The sequence below is a fragment of the Giraffa tippelskirchi genome, chromosome 12 (genome assembly GCF_054371585.1).
Source record: "Giraffa tippelskirchi isolate mGirTip1 chromosome 12, T2T-mGirTip1v1.2.pri, whole genome shotgun sequence".
In the NCBI taxonomy this organism is placed as follows: Eukaryota; Metazoa; Chordata; class Mammalia; order Artiodactyla; family Giraffidae; genus Giraffa; species Giraffa tippelskirchi.
This window is the reverse complement of record NC_137286.1, coordinates 17,542,992-17,559,110: the sequence shown is the minus strand read 5'-3', so window position 1 is coordinate 17,559,110 and position 16,119 is coordinate 17,542,992. Positions and strand designations below refer to the sequence as shown.

Here is a 16,119-nt window from a genome sequence, read left to right as displayed (position 1 = left end):
TTTCCACTTATGAGGCTGTTGTATTAATGCAGGTGAAGGATAGCGAAATATAAAATGTAATAAAGGTAGTAGAAATGAGATAGAGGAATGAGTGCAAGCAGAGCTAGGATATTAAGATTATAAGTTGAGAGAACCTTACTGATAAAATGAGAAAATTTTCATCCTAATTTTGAGTACTCACCACCACTAAATTATTGCATTCATTAAGAAATAGCAGGTTAGAAAACCAGCATGTATTTTAATAAAATGATGTAAATAATGGTAAAGTCAAGCCAACATCAATAGGAATACATGCACATTTTGAAACTATGTCTCTAACTTGCATTTCCATATTAAAATATATATTCTGTTCAGCTTATTCAGTTTTGATATGCTGAGGTAAACTTAAGCTTGCCCTTAGCTATAAAATAAAGTAGAAAACCTGTGCATAAATGATTTACCAATTTGAATCCTATGAAAAGAATTTACAGTTTATTTCTTGTTACTCTCATCCTTTTAGGGATATCTGTTCCCTTCTTTGACACAACTTGGTTGAAGTTTCTTATGGCTGTGTAACTGTGTAACTTTTTACATAAATTAGAAAAACAGAGTTGAATGGAAGGAGACATAAGGAGTCAGAGATTCTCTATTACAAATAGGGTCATCAGTTCAGTTCAGTTCAGTCGCTCAGTTGTGTCCAACTCTTTGCGACTCCATGGACTGCAGCACGTCAGGCCTCCCTGTCCATTGCCAACTCCTGGAGTTTACTCAAACTCATGTCCAACGAGTCGGTGATGCCATCCAACCATCTCATCCTAAGTTGTCCACTTCTCCTCCTGCCTTCAATCTTTCCCAGCATCAGGGTCTTTTCAAATGTGTCAGTTCTTCGCATCAGGTGGCCAAAGTATTGGAATTTCAGCTTCAGCATCAGTCCTTCCAATGAACACCCAGGACTGATCTCCTTTAGGATGGACTGGTTGGATCTCCTTGCGGTCCAAGGGACTCTCAAGAGTCTTCTCCAACACCACAGTTCCTTGGGTATCTGTCTAGAAACATGTTTTGATAGATTTCAGAATGAGACACACTATATTACAGATATGGTTTGATAAGGACCAGATAATTCACTGAAGCTGTTAACTTGGTATTCTGGATGTTCCTTTTCTATTACTGAATGCTAAGATTGCAGCCCTGAAATTGTTGACCCTTGGGATCACGGAGACAATTAACACCTTTACGTGAATTTCATATCAACTTCCTTTAAAGATCTGTCCCTCACCCTGCACTTTAATAGTTCAGTTTCTGAATCTAAGCATCTCTACCATTGGTTTTATTATATTTCATCTTGACAGTCTTGGCTCATCTATTAAACCTATGGCTGCTGTTGCTGCTAAGTCGCTTCAGTCGTGTCCGACTCTGCGCAACCCCATAGACGGCAGCCCACCAGGCTCCCCCGTCCCTGGGATTCTCCAGGCAAGAACACTGGAGTGGTTTGCCATTTCCTTCTCCAATGCATGAAAGTGAAAAGTGAAAGTGAAGTTGCTCAGTCGTGTCCGACTCAGCGACCCCACAGACTAAAGCCTGCCAGGCTCCTCCGTCCATGAGATTTTCGAGGCAAAAGAGTACTGGAGTGGGGTGCCATTGCCTTCTCTGAAACCTATGGAGACATTTTTAAATCCCAGTTTTGTGTCAGTCACAGATTCACAGATTTAATAAGCACTGTTTCTTATGTCCTTTTGCAATTTAGTGTCAAAATGCTGAACAGGAAAAGACCAAGGACAGCAGAGTTACTCTCTAATGAAATTATGTATCTGAAAGTGCTTTGCAAACACTATTTTATATTCATCTTTGGTTCTGTGTCCTTTCTTCTGTCTTGTTTATATGTGCTATTTTATATAATCTGACCTTATATAAATTCCTTCTATACAGTCTTCATCGTTTCTTTAACTTCTTTTTCCAGTTACCTCTCTGCCATCAGAATCATTTCTAATTGCATCATTTGTATTTTACTTTTAGAATGTTCTTCGTTTTTTGAGTCATCTTTTCTCTTAGAAACTTTCACAAGTGGTAACTTCTCTGAGGTTTCTAGTATATGATTTTCCTTTATTTGCAGTTGAAAATCTTTAATTTGTATTTCTTGAACATCTGTTATATGTAGTGAATATGCTTGATGCTACAAATGCATTCAATTACTCATATGATGTTCTTGGACCTCAAAGAGTTTATAAGCCAATCGGAGAGCCAAGGCACATGATGTACCATTAGGGGCGTGTGATTGTGACACCTCTCACCCCATTCTCTCAGTTCTTTCCTATAGTTATAAATGTGTATTTAAGTCCTCCCCACCCTTCTACCAGAAGGAAGTACTCCTCATGCTTCTAGATATTTTCTGCATCCATATTGCCTATTAGCATGTTTGCAATGATTCCAGCTTCCAATCTCTAGGTGGTCCTTGGTTCATTTGCGATTGCTCCAGAATCTTCATTTAAACCACTGTGAATCTAATTTACAATTGCTCAACAGTTGCCCAGGATTTACAGCCTCCTATTCAACTCATTGACTTTAGTCTAGAATGTATGCTGTGATGTTCTTATTGTGACTATTATAAGGCAGGCTCAATCTGTCTACATACATTTTTATTTATATAGTCTTCTCGTATATACTCATGAGGGTGTGTGTATTAGAAATGTCTGCTTTATCTGTATATGCATAAAGTAGGGATTTCTAATATAATGTATGTATATGCTATATAGGTATTTAAAATGTACTGTATATATAGTATGCCAGTGTGAATTTACTTAGACCATAAATTCATGTCTTTGGATATATAAATTTCAGGTAGAACTATTTTTAATATAGTTTTTTAGCATTTTGAATAGAGTTTAAAGAAATAAATTAAAAACAAAGAAACAGCCACCACCACAACAAAAACAGAATGATTCCTATCCACACATGCAGCATTTTCTCCCAGTATTTTAAACCACCTCATATTTCCCAAGCACCAGAAATCCACATTTTCTTTTATTTTTTGTCTAATAAAGATAAGAGCAGGTAAAGAGATTCTGTTCAACCTCAGTCCAGCAAGGTAAATGGCAGTTGGATAATTTACCATACATGCTTTAGTGGTACAAAACCTAATTTTTATCCCTTACAGTAATGCAACTGCTGTGCTCTGGTACCCAGTGTGAGCAGCAGTGAGGTGCTTTTCCTTGATTAGTGGATTTAAGGGTTTGTTTGTTTTTTTCCTAGTTCTCCTGGAGACATTGTATTCAAGATGTGGTTTAAAAAAGGATTGAATAATTCACTGCAGTTGCTAAACTTGGTGTTCTTAATGTTCCTTTTCTATTAATGAATGCTGAGATTGCAGCTTGATACTGTTGCCTCATAAGGGTTATTCCAAGGCACATGATGTACATTATGTCGATTCACATGCAGTTGTGAGAAATAATACAAAGAGATCCCCACATGTCCTACTCCTAGTTTCTCCCAGTGATACATCTTATATAACTGTAGTATAAAATCTACTATCTCAGCCAAGAAACTGACACTGCTTTAATCCACTGACCTTATTCAGATTTTAGCAGCTAAACATATTCTTTTGTGTGTTGATACTTAGTTTTCCAAATTTTATCACACGTAGGTATGTATAAACACAGTCAAAATACCAAATGGTTCTATCCCCATAAAACCTCTTGCTACTCTTCCATACCCACAGCTGCCTCTGTCCCCCGTCCCTAACTCCTATCCATTATACTTAACTTTAAAAGAAGAAGTGTACTCATGCATTACTTGTATAATGAATATTAATAAACATATGGGACATGTACTTTCTCATCTGCATATTAAAAACGATCTGCTTTCTACAGATTTCTGCATGAGTCAGAGTTTGAAGAGAGTACATGTGTAATAAACATGTTTTGAAGTTCTATAAAATGTGCTTTAAAAATTCTTACGATTCAAAGATGTACGCAGTGTTATGCTTTCCTTATGAAATAATTTCTGTTTTCACCTGCAAGAGGTGAAGGTGTAGAGGAAAGGAAATAATGAAAGGAGAGAAAGGGATGTGTGGAGGGGGAGAGAAGTGGTGGGGAATAGAGGGAGGAACAGTAAGGTGAGGGTGAGAACCTGCATATAGCGAAGGTCTGAGTAAACTGATGGATCACTGCCCAAAATGGCCAGAGATCAGATGGAAACAAAGCACCAATGCTAGTAGGGATTAATATTAAAGACTTGGTATCTCAGCCTCATAGGAAACTTTGTTGGCACTCTGAAGAAAGAAGTGGAAAGAGGGAAAAATTGGTGGAAATAAGTTGAAATGTAGAGGGGTTTGATTTATATAAAATATAAACTTTTTTGGCAAGTTATAGTGTTTAGACAGATGCGTTACTCACATCCACAACTGTGTGCATACGTGTAATATACAAAGAACATTCAAAATGACACTATGATGTCGGTATTATTATAACCATTTAAAAAGTAAGAGACAAAAGTTCTAAGTTAATCAGGAGTCCCCGAAGACAGGGAGGCCAGAAAGGAATTGAGGGAGCAATGGAGGGAGGGAGGAAAAAGGAAAGAAAGGAAGAAATGGGGATTCAGGAAAGAAGAGAGACGGGGGAAGAATGAAACAGTGTGTGCAGATATTAAACATTGCCTTGATAAGAACTTACTGATATTCTCCTTTAATTGAAAAATAATGTTACCAATGTGACACACTGACGTGAAGATTGCATGTGTCCTAAGTCACTCAGTCATGCCCGACTCTTTGCAACCCCCTGGACTCTAGCCTGCCAGGCTCCTCTATCCATGGGCTTCTCCAGGCAAGAATGCTGGAGTGGGTTGCCGTGCCCTCGTCCAGGGGTGACCCTAATACCTGTCTGCTGATTTTTTTCCAAATCACTAAGAGTAACCAGAATTTTGCACTTTATTTTCCCCTGTTTCAAGGAAACAGAGCAGGGCTGACGTTTGTAGTGTTAGAATAGACCACGATCTAGGACAGGAAGAAGTGAAAGGACACCTCTCTCCCTTCACCAGGGGATGAAGATGTGCCAATCAAAGTTGTCTTTAAGAAGAAGAAAAATATTTGCTGATCTTTGAAATTCAAAAAATTATTTAAAGGAAACTTTTAGTAGAGAAAATTTAGCTTCTGAATAATTTATATATTGAAGTATTTTTTGTTACTATTTTGCATTTTTTTAATTCTGTCATATAAGAAGATATTAGTTTTGCAAGGGAAGGTACTTCATTAACTCTGTAATCTTTGTTTGGCCTATTTTACATTCTTTTACTTATTTTTGTGTAGGACTCTTACGGACAAAAGTCAAATTGGGATGATGCGTTTGGTTTCTTCTCTAAATCAGATATTAATTTAGTATCCATTGTTTATCAAGAAAAATCTATTATGTTAAATTATCATTATGAGATTTAGTGAAGGAGGCAGCTCCTTAAAAAAATCCAAAGCCAACAACCACCACTCCCCACCTTCGGCCCCTTCTAAAACAGCCCTTCACCTTAGGGTGTATCTGATTGAAATACAGCATTACTTGAAGTTAGTTTCTTGACTTGTTAAGAGGAAATTGCAAATGCAGTAATAAGATTTTTAGGTCACCAAGATTTATGTTTTATTTAACTGCTGAACTCTTGCTATTAGAGGAAAGGAATGATTAGTTGTTCTCATTTACAATGTGACATTTACATTAAGCAATAAATGTTCTAGTGTTGCATTAATTTATTTATCATATGATTTTGGATGTGTATAATAATTTGTAAACATTTTCCTATAGCCAAGTACATGATACTACACTTTTATCCAGTAACACAAATGCATTTCCATATTCAATCAGTGTCTCTAATTTAATTTTTAAATTAGGTTTAGCAATGCTGGTGATGAGGCAAACTTGCTTTAGTAATAGTGTTTATATGAATCCTTCTGCATATTTATGCATTTAAAAAACTCATTTATGTGAAGTAATTTCCAATTTTATTTTGCATTTCTACTTCATTTTTTTGAGCTATTTGTCTTAATAAAATAGCATTTTTTATGTTATACCCTCATTTTTGAAGTAGTGCACTAAGGATCATAGTCATATTATGCCAAGCCATATATGATTATTAAATAGCTAATTAAATTAATTTCAGTGAAACCATGATTCATTTGTTCACATATATCCAAAATTCTGACTTTTTGCTTCATAAAGATCAAATATCTGGATGATTAAGTGTTTGATTTTTAATCATTTTCAATGCAAGGTAAATATAATTAAGGACTAATGTAAAACACCTCCCTCATGTTATTCTGTGGGGCATCCTTGGTGGCTCAGTGGTAAAGAATCTACCTGTCAGTACAGGAGACCCAGTTTTGATCCCTGAATCAGGAAGATGCCCTGAGGAAATGACAACCTACTCTAGTATTCTTGCCTGGGGTATCCCATGGACAGAGGAGCCTGGCGGACTATAGTCCATGGGGTCTCAAAAGAGCTGGACATGACAGCAACTAAACAAAAAGAATATATTATTTTGTACTATTAGAGATAGCAATAAGATGGAGAAAGATGAGTAATGATGCCATTTGGTGGATTTGTAGTTGTTCAAATCCTGGATATTTAAATTGAAAGGAATACTTAAAATTATTTTACCGTTAGCTTCAAATATTTCAAGGATTTCCTTAAGGTTTAATGGGATACAACTTAAGGCAGGCTTAGGAAGAAGATCTCTTTGTTGTTGTTCATTTGCTCAGCTGTGTCTGACTCTTTGCGACCCCATGGACTGCAGCACTCCGGGCTTCCCTGTCCTTCACCATCTCGCAGAGCTTGCTTAAACTCATGTCCATTAATTCGGTGATGCCATCCAATGATTTCATCCTCTGTCCTTCCCTTCTCCTCCCACCTTCAATCTTTCCCAGCAGCAGGGTCTTTTCTAATGACTCGGCTGTTCACATCAGGTGGCCAAATTACTGCAGCTTCAACTTCAGCATCAGTCCTTCCAATGAATATTCAGGACTGATTTCCTTTAGGATTGACTGGTTTGATTTCCTTGCAGTCCAAGGGACTCTCAAGAGTCTTCTCCAACACCACTGTTCAAAAACATCAATTCTTTGATGCTCAGCTTTCTTTATGGTCCACCTCTCAAGTCTGTACATGGCTACTGGAAAAACCATAGCTTTGACTAGACGGACCTTTGTCAGCAAAGTAATGTTTCTGCTTTTTAATATGCTGTCTTGGTTTGTAGCTTTTCAGGAAGGAAATACAATTATTGAATGCCCTAAAGCAAATAATACATTTTGATTGGTGCTTTCATATACACTATGCTTTGAAATAATTACAGCTTTTTATAATACTGTTATTTTAATTATTATTTAAGAAGAGAAAACTGAGGAATACTGTCATAGTGATGGTTCCAACCCAGGTTCATAAGACTTTAAAGTTCTGCCTTTACTGATAGTGAGATTCAAATTAAAATACATGTTCAGACAACTGATGGACAGTCATTATTGAGGAGAAAAAAAGATATTCCTTAATAACTCCTAGAGTTTTGACCATGTTTTCTGAGTTCTTTTTGGAGTTTCATATTGGCATCTAAGATAATTGTTAGAGGGAGAACCATATTTCTTGGGAATACATGTACATAAACAGTAACAGTTGCCAAATTTTCTAAGACTGTGGAAGAAGGCCAACATAGCAACAACTTGGAACTATGGAACTGATCAGAATTTCTTATAAGATGTTTTATTTAAACATACTATCAAGAAGAAAAGGAAGTCTTTATGAGATCATACAGGAAAATTGCTTTATTAGAATCCCAGTCTAAAATACCTTTGTTTTTGGCATTGCCAAAATACATGGACCTGCTGTCCTCCCAAAAGAAATAGCACCTTTTTAGGTTTGTTTACCATAGAATCTATAATAGTTGTCTGAAATCTTCACTTGCATTATGAGATATAAGAGCATTGATTTGTAGTGAGATAGCCCTGGTGAGACCTCCAGCTTTGGCAGGTACTAGCTCTGTAACTTTGTTAAAGATTTCTTGACTTATCTCTATTCCACCTCTTTTTAAATAGCATTGTATATGAATATGTGTTTAACTCATTTGATTCTTGGGAGAATTGATTTGGATAACACCTGCTTTTTTGCAACTGGCACATAGTAATTCCTTAATAAAAGACAGTATAACAAAAAAGAAAAATGTTGTCAGTAATAAATTATGTAACCATGCATATAAAGAACTTTGCTTGGGGAATTTGAATTATATAGGATTATGTCAGTTTCTATACTTTTCATATTAAAATGAAGACACAGAAATACCCTTAATCATTGATCCTTAGTTTTTCTTTTTCTTTTAGTTAGCATAATAATTGGAAGTATTTATACTTTGCTATCATAATGCACTATTATAAAGTATAATTCTAAATTCAAATTTATTCTTGCTGTAGTAACAATACTACTTGCTGTAGTAAATGCTACCTCATTACTGCAGATAAGGGAAAATAAAGTTTCTAAAACAATGGAAATTTTTGGCTTAAACATTTTAGTTCTAGGAGCTTATGATACTTATACCAGGAATTTAATATACTTTTCAGTCACACATGTGCATAGATATGTTGATATGAGTTATATAATTTTTATGATAATATCTTCTTTTTATAATAACAAAATCCCTAGAAATGATGCTTTTCAGTTGGGATATATTATGAGCAGATTATGTTGTATTCATATGACAGATATTGACTGATAGGATGGTTGGTGTTGATGATAGAAGATTGAACTTAAATAATCTCCATGATATATTAAAGGGATAGGACAAAACAGAATACAATATTCTTGTGTATGAATAAAAATCTACACATATGCACACACATTTATATATGCATGAAATATTTCTGAGAGGATGTTCTGAAATGTAAAATTGGTTCTTTCTGAGAGGGCTGTATCTTTCTTACATTTTTGCCATATATATATATAAATGTAAAATGTATTTTAAAATATTATAGAAGGAAATAAATGAAAACGCAAGCAATAGCTATCTTAGATGGTTGGCATATGATTTATTTATATCTCTATATAGGGGTTATGTCTGATTTATTCTATAATTTTATAATAACATCTTTCTTTTATAATAAATATAAATTTTAAAGATAGCATTGGTTGTCAAATTCATAAAAATACTTTGAAATAAAGAAAATGTAATGTGAAAAGTCAAAGTGAAAGTTGCTCAGTTTTATCTGACTCCTGCGGCCCCGTGGAATAGTCTATGAAATTCTCCAAGCCAGAATACTGGAGTGGGTAGCCATTCCATTCTCCAGGGGATCTTTCCAACCCAGGGATCGAACCCAGGTCTCCTACATTGCAGGCAGATTCTTGTACTTTTAGTCAACTTTATCGTTTATCTGTGCATTGATTTTTAGAATGTTGGAATAAATTCCGTATTAACTTAGCAATAGTTTACCTTTCTTTTTGGATAAAGTTGTAATTATTAAGTCTCTCAGAACAATGCAATCACCCTCTTAAATTTTGACTTTTAAGATCATTCACACATCTTTACAAATGGAGATAGCGGAAACAATAAGCTAAACTTGAGTCATCCTTGTATCATCTTCAGTCTGTTTTTATTCTCAATCTTTGGAATTATACTACTCCTCACGTTTGCCTCTGTGGATAAAATAAGTCATAGCAAAGTAAAATCAAAATGCTTTTACTCATTTCAAGAACATTTTTAAAACTTAGCCTATTTCTACATTAAAAATTGACAGTGATCGAGTATCAGTGATACTAGTATATAGATCTTAAGGGAAAGCAAGTAAATATTGTGTCTCATAGAGCTAGGTTGATTATTATTTAGATTGACATGGATCTTTCAGAAACAGGTAGAAATCAGCAATCTGCTGACGTGAAGTTAAAATACAAATGGCACATCTCTGTATTTTCTCCCAGATGTATGGGTTGAAATAAATGGATTTTATCTATATAAGAAAAGAACAGGCAACTTGGCAAACTATTAACTCCATGAAAGTGAAAGTCACTCAGTCATGTCCAACTCTTTGTGCCCCAATGGGCTATACAGTCCATGGAATTCTTCAGGCCAGAATACTGGAGTGGGTAGCTGTTCCCTTCCCCAGGGGATCTTCCCAACCCAGAACCCCTCCATTGCAGGCAGATTCTTTACTAGCTGAGTCACCAGGGAAGCCTGAGAATACCGGAGTGGGTAGCCTATCCCTTCTCCAGCAGATCTTCCTGACCCAGGAATTGAACCAGGGTCTCCTGTATTGCAGGCGGATTCTTTACCAGCTGAGCTACAAGGGAAGCCCAGTTTAACTCCATGAGGGCAAAACTAACAAGATTCATTCATTGCTGTATCCACATTGTAGGGTTTCTGTTACTTAGTAGGGATGATTAGCATTTAATAGTAGCCTACAAGTTGAATTCATTCAAATTTAAAGAAAATTGAACTTTGATGTATTGTATGATTGTTTAAACTATTTTCAATTATGAGATAAGAAAACTTCCAAAAGTGAAAAGCAGGCTGCTGACATATTTATTAGAATCAGAGCATATTACACATTCCAATGGAAAGCCTTATTATGCAAATCTATGAATATTTAAGTTCTATTTAGTGATATTCCTGATGGAGATTGAAATTGATCACACAGTTAACAGCAACTATATTTTTCAAAGATACTTCATTAGCATATTTTGATATCCTTTTTTTCATTCTTGTCTCCTTTGAAGAGTCCCTGTAACCATTCTGCCAGGTGTTGGGAAGATATGTAGTAGCTGAGCACCCTTACTTCTGTCACCATCCTCAAAATCAACTTTGGAGATGCTTTCACCTTGTCCGTCTTCTGCAGCAGCCAGGCAGAGTGCTGACTCCTTCTCTGCAGTGAGGAACTCTTCAGGCTCCAGAAGTAAGTTGATCGCATTCAGTTTGGTCATTGCCAGTGGGTTTAAAAACACTTTAGCTTAGCCTAACTAGAAATCTTACTAATTAATATACAAATTAAAAGCCAATGTTATTCATCACTGAATATTTCTTTTATTTTTTGAGTCCTGTCTTTTTTGAAGATACAAATTCTACCACATTGATGTTGCTAACCTATACTTTTATGCAATATTCAAAATTTTTTTTGAGATTTCACTTGTGTTATCATAAATTTATTTGCAGTCTTGAGGCATAGACATGGGAGAGATTGAAATAATAATGATTGCACATGAATAAACAAATTCAGAATGATCAAGTATTTTATCAAAGTTCCTTGACTGATAAGTTATGAAGATTGAATACAATCCCTGGTTTTTTGTTTCTTGAAACTCTAGTACTCATTCCAGGTCTGTGATCTCTATTGCTTCATAGAAGGTAAGGGACTGGTGCTCGAAATGGTACTTTTCTTGATGGGTTGATTCAATGAATGACATGTTCTCTGTGTCACTGAAGGAGAGTTATGGCAGCCTATACATATGCGTTCAGAAAAACTAAGGACAAGGGAAATCATATGTAGGAAAATTAAAGGAAAAAGGGGGACATGAAGAGTTTGCAAATTATATAGCATAATGTATTGTGTATACGACCCAAAACCAAATTCCCAACTACGTGTTTATCTCTCTTCTTTCTAGTTGCTGGCTAAATTAGGTAAATACATCAATTACATGATTATTTGTATTTACAGGGTTTGATAGTAAAGAGAGTTTATTTCGAAAACTTTAGACTTTCCTAGTCCATATGTTAGATTCTATCTTTTTGCCATTTGTCTAGTTTATTTGGTTTAAATTTAGAGTATTTCTTTTTTACTTCTCCAAAACACTTGATTTAAGTGCCTCTTGCTGCTGTTAAAGATATATTTGTATCACATTGTGACCATACAGAAAATGATTATGGGTATATTTTTACAGACAGGATAAATTTGATGTAGTCTAGATTGTTTTAGTAATTCAGTGCTTGGCAATTGAAATTTCCTTGAAGGGAATGAGTAGGAGATACTTAATAACCTTACTTTTTATTTTGTAACATATTACAGCTTAATATGCCAGCAACCGACAGGTCTATGTCCTTAGAGAATATAGAGACTGCTAAGAATTTATTTCTGAATCAGAGTGTTACCCTTGTAAAAGATTTAAAACAGGCCACCAGTATATCGTTGCTCGTGTACTGAAAGTAATATAGAAGGACTACTTTTAAGACATAAACACAAGAATGTATTGGGTTATTTTGAGGTTAATTCATTGTAACTCTAACTGTAGCATAAAATGATGAATCTGAATATACAGAAGATAGATTACAAATCACTATTTTAGTGTAGGTTTTTTCTATGTATATTTAATGATTTTGTACTCTTTATGTACATGATTTATTCATTTATCTTAAGAATTGCTTTCAAGGCTTTTGTCCTTGAGCTTTTTCTTAAATAAAACAACTTGAGGAAGACATTCTAAGTTTTCCACCTTTTTCTTTTCTTAAGTAAGTTGAGGATATTCTCTGAGCTTGAGGTAATTTGACACATTTTTTAGATGTGGACTATCTGGGGTTTGTTTCTTAAAGGCAACCCCACAAGAAGCTACAGAGAGTTTATCTACCCAAACAATGAATTATATAATTAATTAATTTTTGTTTTTCACGGATAAAGCTGACTTTTTCTAAATAAACATCAGACTTTATGAAAGCTGTTAGCCAAGGAAATGTATTTACTGATGTAGATTCCCTAGTGTAAATCAGAAGACCTAGTGAATTCAACTACATTTTCATTTACTAATGGCTATAATCAAGGCCAAAGGGATTTACTTAATTAACCTGGCAATAGAAGGCTAAACAGAAATAATTTATATATTGAAAACGACTCTTCTGAGTTAATGTTTAATTCAATTTTTTTAATTGCCAGTCCATTAGTTTGTAAAAGTAGAACCTCCTTTTCCATTTTATTTTTTCCTTTGGAGTAACATTAGGCTAAAAGTCTTGCATGGAATTAATCACACTTAAAAAAGAGAAAGTAAATAAATTCCTAATTAGATTCCTCAAATTTCAAATAGCTCATTGAAAATTCATAGCACATCCATTAAAATCCCTTTAAAAAACTAAATGGGATACTGGGAACTTTCTTAGTGGAAGTAATGAATGGAGAAGTACTAAAAGAATGAGATAATGGAAGGCCTGTTTGTTATTAGTGCAGGTCAGTTGAGGTGGTGGTATTATGATGGTTATTTTTCTCACTGTGGCCTTTTCAATTAGTTTTGATCAGAAGAGATACTTTTATCTATTTCTGCTGTTCTTGTTTAGCTAAAGCACAGGTAAATTTAAAGAATAAAAAATAGTGTCTGAAGAGGAGAGTACATGCCTGTGTAAATATATCAGTTCAGTACAGTTCAGTTGCTCAGTCGTGTCTGACTCTTTGTGACCCCATGGACACCAAGCACGCCAGGCTTTCTTGTCCATCACCAACCCACGGAGCCTACTCAAACTCGTGTCCATCATGTCGGTGATGCCATCCAACCATCTCATCCTCTGTCGTTCCCTTTTCCTCCCACCTTCAGTTTTTCCCAGTGTCAGGGTCTTTTCCAAGGAGTCAGTTCTTCACATCAGGTGGCCAAAGTACTGGAGTTTCAGCTTCAGCATCAGTCCTTCCAATGAATATTCAGGACTGATTTCCTAAACATAATTGAATATACTCATAGCAGCAATGATAGTTACCAGGCTAGTATGCCTTCTAAAGAGTAAAGTAGCCTTGTGCTGAGCTACATCACTTCAGTCGTGTCCGACTCTGTGGGACCCCATGGACTGCAGCCCGCCAGACTCCTCTGTCCTTGGGATTCTCCAGGCAAGAATACTGGAGTGGGTTGCCGTTTCCTTCTCCAAAGGTAGCCTTAATGACATTAAATATGTAATATGAATATGAGGAAGCTTTAAAAATTTGAGTATGCTCTCAACCTGTGTTTTATTTTTTTTTATTTTCACATATATACATATATCGTATGGCTAAATCATTGAAATCATTGATACTTGAAATCATTCCAGATGCTTGAGCCACAAAAACACAGAGAATTAGGTTTATTGATAGGACAAAGTGACACACTGAAGTAAATACATGAATTGGGTTCAATAATCCTGAAAGGTAGAGCAGAGAGTAAATATGTTACATAATGCAGTGCTCAGTAAGAAAAGAAGGGAGAATAAAAAACTTTATATTGACTCTCATTTATTTATGTACTTAGTGCCGGTCATTTCCAAATTGATATGTCTAATCACCTAAGTGCCTTAATTTAACATGTCGCAAACTAAGCTCTTGGCCATCTCTACAAACATGCTTTTTTGATAGACCTGAGCTCAGTAAATGACATCATCCTGTACCAGGAAAAAAATAAAAATCACCTATCTCCTCACTCTTTCATTCCACAATTCCATCACCTAATCTGGTCATATTTACCTACCAAAATATTTCTTAAATCCATCCACTTTTCTCCATTTGGGACCATCAGTACCCTGGTCCTCCCATAATTTCTCCCCTGGGCTACTCCAGAGGCCTCTTGAATTATCTGCTCACTTGCAATGATGCACCTAGTCTGTCTACATAGGTAGCAAATAGAGCTTTACAAAGTAGAAAACTAAGATGACACACCCCCTAAAGACCATTCCCCTTAGAACGTAGACCAAGCTTCATCATGGCTTACAACACTCCCATGGGTGAACACTTTTTTTAAATGCCTCCAATTCAACCCACATGATGCTCCCTTCCTTCCCTGCATTCCATATGCATTTCAGGGCTTCTTACCTGTCACGTAACCTCCCCTGAGAACTTTGCACGTAGTTGATATTCCCTAAGTGGGATAACCACTCCCATCTCCTTTTTGCCTTGTATCTCAACACAGTATTTGCTTCCTGAAGGAACCCTTTCTTGCTTCACCTCACAGGATCATCCCCTTGTATTTTAGGGTGTCACAGCACCGTATAACTAATTCATTGACATCTCGTCTCTTTGTGCAGTTTGCTAACTAAAACTGACTTCCCCTCCAGGATGAAAGCCCTGTAAAGTCACAGTCCATGTCCATTTTGCTAAATATTGTGTCTCCTTTTCTTTTCTTCTTTAGGCACTGTGAAAACAGCCATAGAACCCCTCCCTCCCACACCCACATGTGCGTGTATGTATGTGTGTGTGTGTTTTAAGAGAGAAAAAGTCTCTGACATCTGTAAAATAATCACTAGGGTATCAGAGAAAATTGTCACAGGCAAGAAATGTTACTGAAAAATTAGTGCTTATATTTTGCCTTTCTGTCAAGTTGGGTTTTTTTGTCGTTTTTATTTTGTTGTTTGCCTTTCTTTAGTGACTTACAGAGATAGTTTTCCTTATGACTTTCATGACTTTGTTATAAAGTTCCTGAAACGATGATTCTACTGACAAGAACTAGGTCTTTTATTTCTAGAACTAATAGCTCTGCAAGTAGTGGCCTAAATGTGTTTACGTCTATACTGACAATGCTGCTGCTGCGTCACCTCAGTCGTGTCCGACTCTGTGCGACCCCATAGACGGCAGCCCACCAAGCTCTGCTGTCCCTGGGATTCTCCAGGCAAGAACACTGGAGTGGGTTGCTATTTCCTTCTCCAATGCATGAAAGTGAAAAGTGAAAGTGAAGTCGCTCAGTCGTGTCCTACTCTCCGTGACCCCATGGACTGCAGCCTACCAGGCTCCTCCGTCCATGGGATTTTCCAGGCAAGAGTACTGGAGTGGGGTGCCATTGCCTTATCCGATACTGACAATGGTATATGTTAAATATGAATGTTCAAATATGAGTGTTAAATCCAAGGCACAGGAAGCTTCTATCATGTAAAACATGAACATTATTTTGCTTTTGTTTTAGAAAATAAGTTCTAATGACATCAACTAGAACAAAATTTTTAAGTATTAATATCAACTATTAGATGTCTTAATTTATTTTGCATTTTTCTCTTTTCAGAGCATGACCCCATTTTACTTCAGGCTCACCATTCACAGTGGGTGGCTGCTTTTCCAGCGCCCTTACACTGCTGCCCGACCTCCCTTGTTAGCTCAGCATCATTCTTCAGGATCTTGTTTTGTGATCCATGGCAGATCAAGACCTGCCCTTACTATTGTGAAGCAGAGACAAATGAATCTAACTAAAATTTTGGTCTAGAAATAATTGTAGATCAGTAGGA

At 36.0% G+C, this 16,119-nt stretch overlaps 1 protein-coding gene across 3 annotated transcripts in view; it reads left to right on the top strand.

The window, feature by feature from the left end:
* LRFN5 (leucine rich repeat and fibronectin type III domain containing 5) overlaps positions 1–16,119 on the top strand; it is a 984,773-nt gene that overhangs the window by 834,639 nt on the left and 134,015 nt on the right. For all 3 annotated transcript variants that reach the window (XR_014070505.1, XM_081547234.1, XM_081547233.1), the window contains one exon: positions 10,695–10,870. The gene's annotated coding sequence lies outside the window, so the exon portion shown is untranslated. The remainder of the gene's footprint in view (positions 1–10,694; positions 10,871–16,119) is intronic.